Source organism: Pinus tabuliformis, chromosome 9 (genome assembly GCF_031772625.1).
Source record: "Pinus tabuliformis cultivar Carrire ecotype Pingquan chromosome 9, CPIR1, whole genome shotgun sequence".
Lineage (NCBI taxonomy): Eukaryota > Viridiplantae > Streptophyta > Pinopsida > Pinales > Pinaceae > Pinus > Pinus tabuliformis.
In genome coordinates, this window is record NC_142307.1 from 1623739396 (window position 1) to 1623748645 (window position 9250).

Consider the following 9250-nt stretch of genomic DNA (forward strand, 5'->3'; position numbering starts at 1 on the left):
GAGCTTAGAGAACTGGAGCGAGGTCTTGCCAAAAAAAAATGCATGAGAAGCTCAGTGGATTATGACTACAGGGAAATCAGTAATGATTAAAGCAATCCTTTCGTCACTTCTACTATGCCCATGTTTTATATTCTTGGCTCCAAAAGGAGTGGTCAATCAAATCAGTGCCCTCGTTTGAAAATTCCTTTAACAAGGATGGAAAAGCAATGAAAGAAGATTTCACTTGGTGTAATGGAACATTGTTTAGCTACCTAAATCTCATACGGGGTTAGAAATAAAGGACCCTCACTTCATGAATCTGGCCCTTGGAGCTAAGATAGTCTAGAGGTTATTATCTGACTCAAAGCATTGGTGGCAACAAACTTTCCTAAAAATTTGTTTCCACAAAACTTGTCTACTTAGAGCTGAATCGACAAATTGGTCCTAATCAAGTTCTAAAATTTGGAATTTATGTAAAAAGGCAACTCAATTGTGCTTAAGCATGTAAGCTATCGAGTGGGAAATGGAGCACATAAATTTGTAGAAGGATAACCTCACCACAAATGGTTCATTGGGAAATCAAGAAGAGATCTATGAACCCACAGATTGGATGCAACATAAGGGATATAAAAATCTCAAAGACATTTGAAATTAGAATGATAAGAGAATTTGGTATGTTTGGTCTTTTTTGAACCTCCCTCCTAATCTTCAACAACAATGGGAATTTTTAATTAGTAATCTTAAAGGAATAACCCCCATTTCATGTTTAGATGAGGATTAGCACACATGGAGACTAAGTTCACTCTAAAGTTATACAGTCAAATAAGGTTACGCTTCCCTTGTTAAACAATTGGCTCATCTAACCCATGATAAGTTGTGGAAGGAGATATGGCACAAGGATGGCATTCCAAAAGTCAATAGATTTTTTTGCACTTTAGTCCATCAAAATATTTTCATAGCTAGAAATATAAAAGAGTGGAGCATTGAAGGTGCATCTAGATGCCCTTTATGTATGGATTTGGAGGGGATAATTCCCAATCTATTCAAGGTTTGTTCCTTCTCCTTAGAGGTTTGGTAGGTATGTGAATCTATTTCACAAAGACGTAATCCTAGAGACCTGGTCTAAAATGTTCATAGCATGGAAAAAATAAATTCCTTGGCCTAGAAATCCCGCATCTTGTGTTGTCAATGCTATTCAGTACTTCCTAACTATATCTATTGGTAAGTATTCCTAGCTATAAATGGGATACTTTGTAAAGACGAAAAGCTAAATGCGTCAAAATTGGTTCATAAGGCATTAACTCTCATGTCTAAAGTTGTCACATCCCATGGATATAAAGCTTTAGTGTTGGATGATCTCACCCCATCTAAAAAAATATTGGGTTAGGGTGGGTAAGCCTTTAGATCATGCTAATAGATTTAAGCTCTGCCCAGTTGGAAGGAAAACACCCTATATTAGACAAAACCCAATGGACTTCCAGAATTGGTGTGCAAGCAAATATCAATGTTCTCTATTTTTTTATGGAACCTCAAAAGGAAATCTAGGGGCGGTAGGAGTGTAAGGGTTGATCCTTTAAACCGATGAAAAAATTGAGATACATTATGCTTGGAGATTGGGGATTGCAACTAATAATCAACCAGAGTATCTTGCTCTTTGGAAAGAATTAGAGTTAGCCATCGAAAATAAAATTCAAAAAATCATGGTATTTGGTGATTCATTGATTGTAATCTAGGAGTTATGGGAGGCAAAAGGTCGACATAACAACAATCTCTCCCACATATTTCTTATGATTCTTCTTCAAGTCCATCATTTGGAACCAGTTGAATTTTTTCATGTTCTAAGGAATTTGAATCCTACTACAGATGATTTAGCCAACAAAGGAACAAGATTAGACCAAGGGTCCTTAGAATTGAATAATATACTTTCATTAATCTCCCTTCTGCCATGAACCTTTCATATGACAAAGGGAATAATTATAATCATAAAATGCTAATTAAGAATGTTGGAATATGAGTATTTTGAAGTGCATACCCATATATGGAATTTAAAGGCTCGAGTTCAACCTTTGATGATGGCCCATATGGACTAGCAGCAGACATCAACTCCCTAGTCTTAAACAGCTCATCTCTAGTACCCTTATTGAAATCGTATCCACAGATGGCACGAGAATCGAGTTAAGTCAATGTCTAGATGTCCATTGTTCCCTCCACATTACAGTGGAATTTGGATTTTTAATTGGTCGAGGTTGCAATTCTGAGTTTGCATTCAATTCGTCTTAGGTTTGCGCTAGTTCTTCTCCTTCTCTGTATCAATCTATACTTTATATAAGAAATTCAAAACCAATTTGAAATCGATGATCCAGTCTCGCAATTAATTCTGACATGGAGAGGGATCAGAGGCCGAGATAGAAATGACAGTTTTGGCGTTAGGGTCATTTAGGATTATACAATGAGTAGAAGTCATCATCCCACTCTACGGAGGACATCGAGCAAGGAAGGGAACCAATTTGTTTTAAATAGTACCAAGGAGAGGTGTTACTAGGTATTTATCCCTTTTAGCCTAGTGAACACATTAATTACTTTTGTCTCAGTGACATTTATGAGTTATATTAATGTCATGGGTGGAAAAAGTACTTAGAAGTGTTGTACCATGTATTTTTTCTAATATTAAAATCACTTGTACTTTATAAAGTGACTTTATGTGTAAAGTACATAGTGTACTTTTCTAATATTAAAGTGAGTTTAATGTCATGGGTGGAAAAGGTACTTAGAAGTGTTGTACCATGTACTTTTTCTAATATTAAAATCACTTGTACTTTATAAAGTGACTTTATGTGTAAAGTACATAGTGTACTTCTCTAATATTAAAGTGAGTTGAAAAATCACTCTATGAGAAAAATAGAAAAAGGTACAAAAATTGAAAAAGGTACTAGTAGACTTTTAAGTGATGGGGCTAATGTGTGAGGGGGGTCATTTGGGAGAACTGATCTCAAGCACACATTGAGATTTGGAAATTACATCTCAACCATTGGATCCTAGGTGTAAGCATTCAATCTTTTCCAAGGAGACAAAAGAGGGAAAAGGGATTTCATTCTTCACTTCACACTTGAGAGAGCATGAGAACTAGAGAGGAGAAGAGAAAGCTTCAAGGAGGAGGAGAATTTACAGATGAGAATAAGGTCCTTGAATTCCAAGGAGGAGACTGTACAAACAGTTGCACGCATTTTTAAGAAGAGGTAGCATGAATTATGAGGGACAACAACACAAAAATTGAGGAGTTGGGCATGATTTTCAAGGAGATTCTAAGCACAAATTTTGAGGAAGAATAAGCGCAATTCATGCCTTTGAGGCACAAATTTTGAGAAGTATACTCCAGACAATGCGAAAATCAACGAAGTTTCCAACTATTGTTTGGCATGAATTTTAAGGAGGTATAGACATCCTTTCACACAGAAAACGAGGCAGACTTCAGCACTATTTTCAAGGTATATTCTGGGCATAATTTTTGAGGAGTTGGGTAGAGATAATTTGCTAAATTTATGGGCATGTAAATTTTGTGGAAAATTGAATTTCAGTGGGCATAAATTTCTAGAATGAGTGCAATTATTGCTACAGCAAAAAGGGAGATTAGTATTGTGTTTTATGTACTTATTTTAATTTACTTAAGCAATAAAATCCTCCTTTGAAGACTGGTTTTCCCCAAGAGGATGTGGGGTTTTTCCAACATTAACTTGACCAAAAATATGTGTCTCATATGTGTGAATGCTTGCAAAAAATTATGTGTTAATTTTGAGCTGATAGGAAAGTGAAAATAGTAGAAGTACTCTTATTATGTTTGTAATGAATGCATACTTAAACTTATATCAGTATGAAAAAACATGTGGGTTGGGCCTAAAAAAAAACATGAAAACTTATAAATTGGGTTAAGGGTGTAGGTTTTAACCTTGCACAAAAATTAGCTGCAAACGAATTCTTAAAAAATAGAATATAAACAATGGTGAGAGCATAAAACATAAAACAGATATACACAGATTTTCCCCTGGATCCCAAAACTAGGACTACCAGATTGATTTTTCATTATGTTCCTTTCAATGTTACAATACATATATATACATGTCGAATCATCCATCAACCACAATCCATTAACCCCGGATTAAGACATAACCGTAGTTCCCTTGACCGAATCTACAAAATACCATGGGCAGAAAACCATCATGCCCAAAACCATGTGTGAAATCCATGCACAAAACCATAGGTAGGTCCGCCCACCTAATATAAGGTCCAAAAAAAAATTCCTGGGGCACTGCCCCGAATCCCGTAAAGGGGGGTTTTCGCCACCCTCTAAGCCCCAAGCTTCGCACGTGGGGCTAGTCATGGAAAGAATATAACACATACCCAATAAAGGGTGTAGATCATAATTTTTCTACATGATTTCAGATCTAAGTTGAAGCTCAAATCTTCAATTTCAGTTAGCTTATTAAGAGGGAAGAAAGCAGCTAAAGTCTTCAAACAATGAAACAAAAATTTGAAACTTTTCCAAAAACCTAAAGACTTCAATGGTTCAGAGGGAGGAAGGTTTTAGCTTCCATATTTGCTTCATTTTGATGGTTGTGGGGTCATGGCTATTGGGTTGAGACTAGAGGACAAATTGATGGGGGTTGAAAACTTTTGCCCATGGAAGGAGACGATTGTGCTTTTACTGGAGGAGGTGGATTGTGCTTTTACTGATTCATCTAGGAGGAGATCAAGATGAGTGTGAGAGGTGGCAGCAAGAGTGGTGGGGAAGGTGAAGAGGAGAATGTTGCTCTTGCAGCTAAGGGAAAGAAGGGAAAGAACATCAATAAGGGGTCTTCTAGTGGAGAAAAGTAGGAGAAGGGGAAGCAGAAGGACATAAGCAAAGTGAAATGATTTTCTTGTGGGAAGATGAGTCACTATGTTGTTCAATGTCCCAATAAGAAGGGTAAGAAGAAACAGGGAGTTGCACCGTCAGCAAATGTGGATGATTTTGTGATTATGTTTGATTCAGAGTGTGCTTTGGTGGTGAGTTTAGCCACTCATGCCATATGTTCCTCTTCTTGGCTCATAGACAATGGAGCATTCTTCCATATGATCGGAGTTAGAGAGCACTTCAAGGGTCTTTTGGAGGATGGCATTGACTTGGAGGTTGTGTTTGGTGACAACTGCAAATTCAAGGCGACAGATATATCATATGGGGATTTTTTCATTTCAGAGGGAGTCATCGCCTCCTCTGAAGGTGAAAGATGTTCTTTATGTTCCAGGGTTAAAGAATGTTCTAGGGTTGAAGAAGAGTTTGATATCAATCTCTAACTTGGAGAACATATTTATTGTATGAGGTATTGTTCTGAAAGGGACCAACGTTGATATATCCCAAGGGATCTAGTATCAAGTCTTCTCGTTTGATTGGAGCTTGTAGTGGGAGACTATATATACTTTTATTTTAGCCTCTTTGAGCTATGGTAGCGTAGACCAGTGGCAGTGAGTTATGTGAGTTATGGCATAGGAGGATGGCCCACTTGCACCATGGAGATTTCAAAATTTTGAGGGAGATGGTTACAGGGTTGCCTAACTTCAACACAAAGCATCATGATGTGTGCAAGAGGTGTGCTTTGGGAAAGTACACCAAGACACCTTTCCAAAACAGTGACAACAAAGCTGCAGGTATCCTTGACTTGATTCATTCTAACATATGTGGTCCTATGTCCCATGTTTCATTGAGTGGGTATGAGTATTATGTGAGATACATTGATGACCATTCCAGGAGGACCTGGATTTACTTCCTAAAGTCCAAGTATGAGGTCTTCCGGATATTGCAAGATTTTAAGGCTCTTGTGGAGAACCAAATATGGAGAAAAATTAGGGTGTTGAGATCATATAATGGGGGCGAGTACACTTCTGTTGAGATGAAGGATTTTTGTGGGAGTGTTGGCATCAAGAGGGAGCTCAGTGTTCCTTATAACCCTAGTAGAGAGGAAGAACGGGACCATTGTGGGTGAATCTAGAGCTATGTTGCATGATCAAAGTTTACCTTTCTTCTTGTGGGTCGAGGCATGTAACACTTTCGTTTATTTGCAGAACTAGAGCCCAAATAGAGACTTGGGGAGAAAGACTCTTAAGGAGGTGTATATCGGAAAGAATCCAGAAGTTAGGTACATCAAGATATTTTTGTGCCTAACATATTCACACGTCCCCGAGGAGAATAGGACAAATTTGGAACCAACTGCAGAGATGGGTGTCCTAGTGGGTTACAGTGAGATCAGAATAGCCTAACGTACATACCTTCTTGCACAGAGGAAGATTTTCCTAATGAGGGATGTGACATTTGAGGAGGAGAGGGCTTTGAGAAGGTCTTTATAGGTTGATCAGGTAGATCAGGAGGCGCCTCAACAAGGGGACACACCGCAAGTTTCAGGTACAAGTTTCAGGGGTGACAATTTCATCAGGCACAATTTAACCTGGTACCGGATCACCTAGTGCAGGTTCATCAGGCACAATATCTCAGAGTTCAATATCTCCATTGGTTATTTCAGATGCTTCCTCGCTTGGAGAAGAGACACTAGTTGAGGATTTTCCCATACCACAACAAGATAATACTGCAGGGAAGGGGAAACCAAGATGGCTTTGGGAGACCCTGAAGGACGCTCAAGAGGAAATGAGGAGACCCAAGTTGTCAATGAGGGAGAGAATACCACCAGAGAGGTTGGGTGGATTTATGGAAGATGTTGTGGAGACAGAGCCAGCTAGTTTTGAGGAGGCCTCTAGACAGCAAATCTAGAGGGATGCCATGGTGGAGGAGTATGCCTCTATCATGAAGAATGATATATGGGAGATAGTTCCACGTCCTAATGGGAAGTCAGTGGTGACTTCTAGGTGGCTCTATAAGATCAAAAATGTTGTGGATGGTAGCATGGAGAATTTCAAAGCTCAGTTTGTGGCAGAGGCGTTCTCATAGGTAGAGGGAGTTGACTATGAGGAGACCTTTGCATCGGTTGCTAGTTATAATTTGATTAGAGTAGTGATATCTATAGCAGTTGAGATGGGCTGGAGGATTCACTAGATGGATGTGAATACCGCCTTTCTCAATGCTGTTATACAAGAGGAGGTGTACATTGAGCAGCCTGAGGGCTTCGAGTTGCGTGGGAGGGAGTATCATGTTTGTATGCTGAAGAAATCCTTGTATGGACTGAAGCGGGAACTGAGGGCATGGTACGAGATGATAGATGCCTACATGCAGTAGATGGGGTTCTAGAAGAGTGATGCATATCTGAACCTATACTTCTATACTTTCTCTTGGTAGGTGACGATCTACTCATTATAGTATTGTATGTGTATGATTTGTTTATTATAGGGGAGGATAGTCTCATCCAACACTGTAAGAGAGATCTTGCTTTAGAGTTTGATATTACTGATATGGGATTGATGCATTACTTTCTTGGGTTGGAGGTTTGGCAGGAGGATGGGCACATCTTTGTGGGCTAGGGCAGGTATGTAGGAGATATGTTACGGAGATTCTATATAGATGGTTGCAAGCCTATGGTTACTCATATGGTCACCAACTGGAAGAAGTTGCATGATGTTTTTTCTGAGTTGGTGGATCCCACTTTGTATCATCAGTTGATCGGTTCATTGACGTATCTAGTCAATATTAGACCAGATATTTTTTTTGTAGTCAACACATTGAGTCAGTTTATGATGGAGCCCATGAGAGTTCACTGGGTGGCTGCAAAACATGTGTTGAGGTACTTACAAGGCATAGTGTATCATGGTTTGGACTATTTCAGATGTGATGGAGTCAAATTGATTGGTTGCATAGACTTAGATTGGGCTGGTAGTGTCATTGGCCAGAAGAGTACTTTCAAATGTTTTTTCTCATTAGGCTCAGCAATTATGTCATGGTTTAGTAGGAAATAGAATTCAGTGGCATTGAGCAGCGCAGAGGTAGAGTATATGGCAACTATTCAAGAAGGGTGTGAGGCATTATGGCTTCGCAAGATGATTCATGGTTTATTTGGTTAGATGTTGAGACCAACTATGATTTACTCCAAAAATCAGAGTTGTGTTAAACTCTATGAGAATCCAGTATTTCACGATCAGTCAAAGCATATAGAGATCAAATACCACTTCATCAGAGATTGGGTTCAATGAAGAGCAGTGAAGCTTGAGTATATATCCATTGATGAGAAGGTAGCAAACATTATCACCAAGTCATTTCCAAGAGGCAAGCATGTTTTCTTCAAAGACAAGATGGGAATGGTGAGCAACACCTTCCTCGATAAGAGGGATTATTAGAAATAGTACCAAGGTGAGGTGTTATTAGGCATTCATCCATTTTATCCTAGTGAACACATTAATTACTTTTGTCTTGGTGACATTTATGAGTTATATTAATGTCATGAGTGGAAAATATACTTACAAGTGTTGTACCATGTACTTTTTCTAATATTAAAGTCACTTGTACTTTATAAAGTGACTTTATGTGTAAGGCACATAGTGTACTTGTCAAATATTAAAGTGAGTTAAAAAATCACTTTATGAGAAAATAGAAAAATGTACACAAATTGAAAAAGGTACTAGGATAGTTTTAAGTGATGGGGCCAATGCGTTGAGGGGGTCAATTGGGAGGAATTGATCCCCACCACACATCTTGAGATTTGGAGATTAAATCTAAACCAATGGATCCTAGGTTTAGGGATTCAATATTTTCCCATGAGACAAAAGAGGGAAAAGGGATCTCATTATTCACTTCACACTTGAGAGAGCATGAGGAGAAAAGAGGAGAAGAGAAATATTCAAGGATAAGGAGAATTTATAGCTAAGAATAAGGTGCTCAAATTCCAAGAAGGAGACTATACAAACAATTGCACGCATTTCTAGGAAGAGGCAATGTGAATTTCGAGGGACGTTAGCACAAAAATTGAGGAGCTTGGCATGATTTTTAAGGAGGTTCTAAGCATGAATTTTAAGGAATGAAGTCTTCTCCAGGCAGCACGAAAATCGACGAGGTTTCCAACTATTGTTTGGCATGATTATTAAGGAGGTACAGACATCCTTTCACACAGAAAATGAGGCAGACTTCAGCACTGTTTTCAAGGCAGATTCTAGGCACAGTTTTCGAGAAGTTGGGCAAAGATAATTTGCTAAATTATTGGGCATGTGAATTTTGTGGAAATCTAAAATTTTAGTGGGTACAAATTTCCAAAATGAGTGCAATTAGTGCTACATCAAAAAGGGAGATAAGTATTGTGCTTTATTA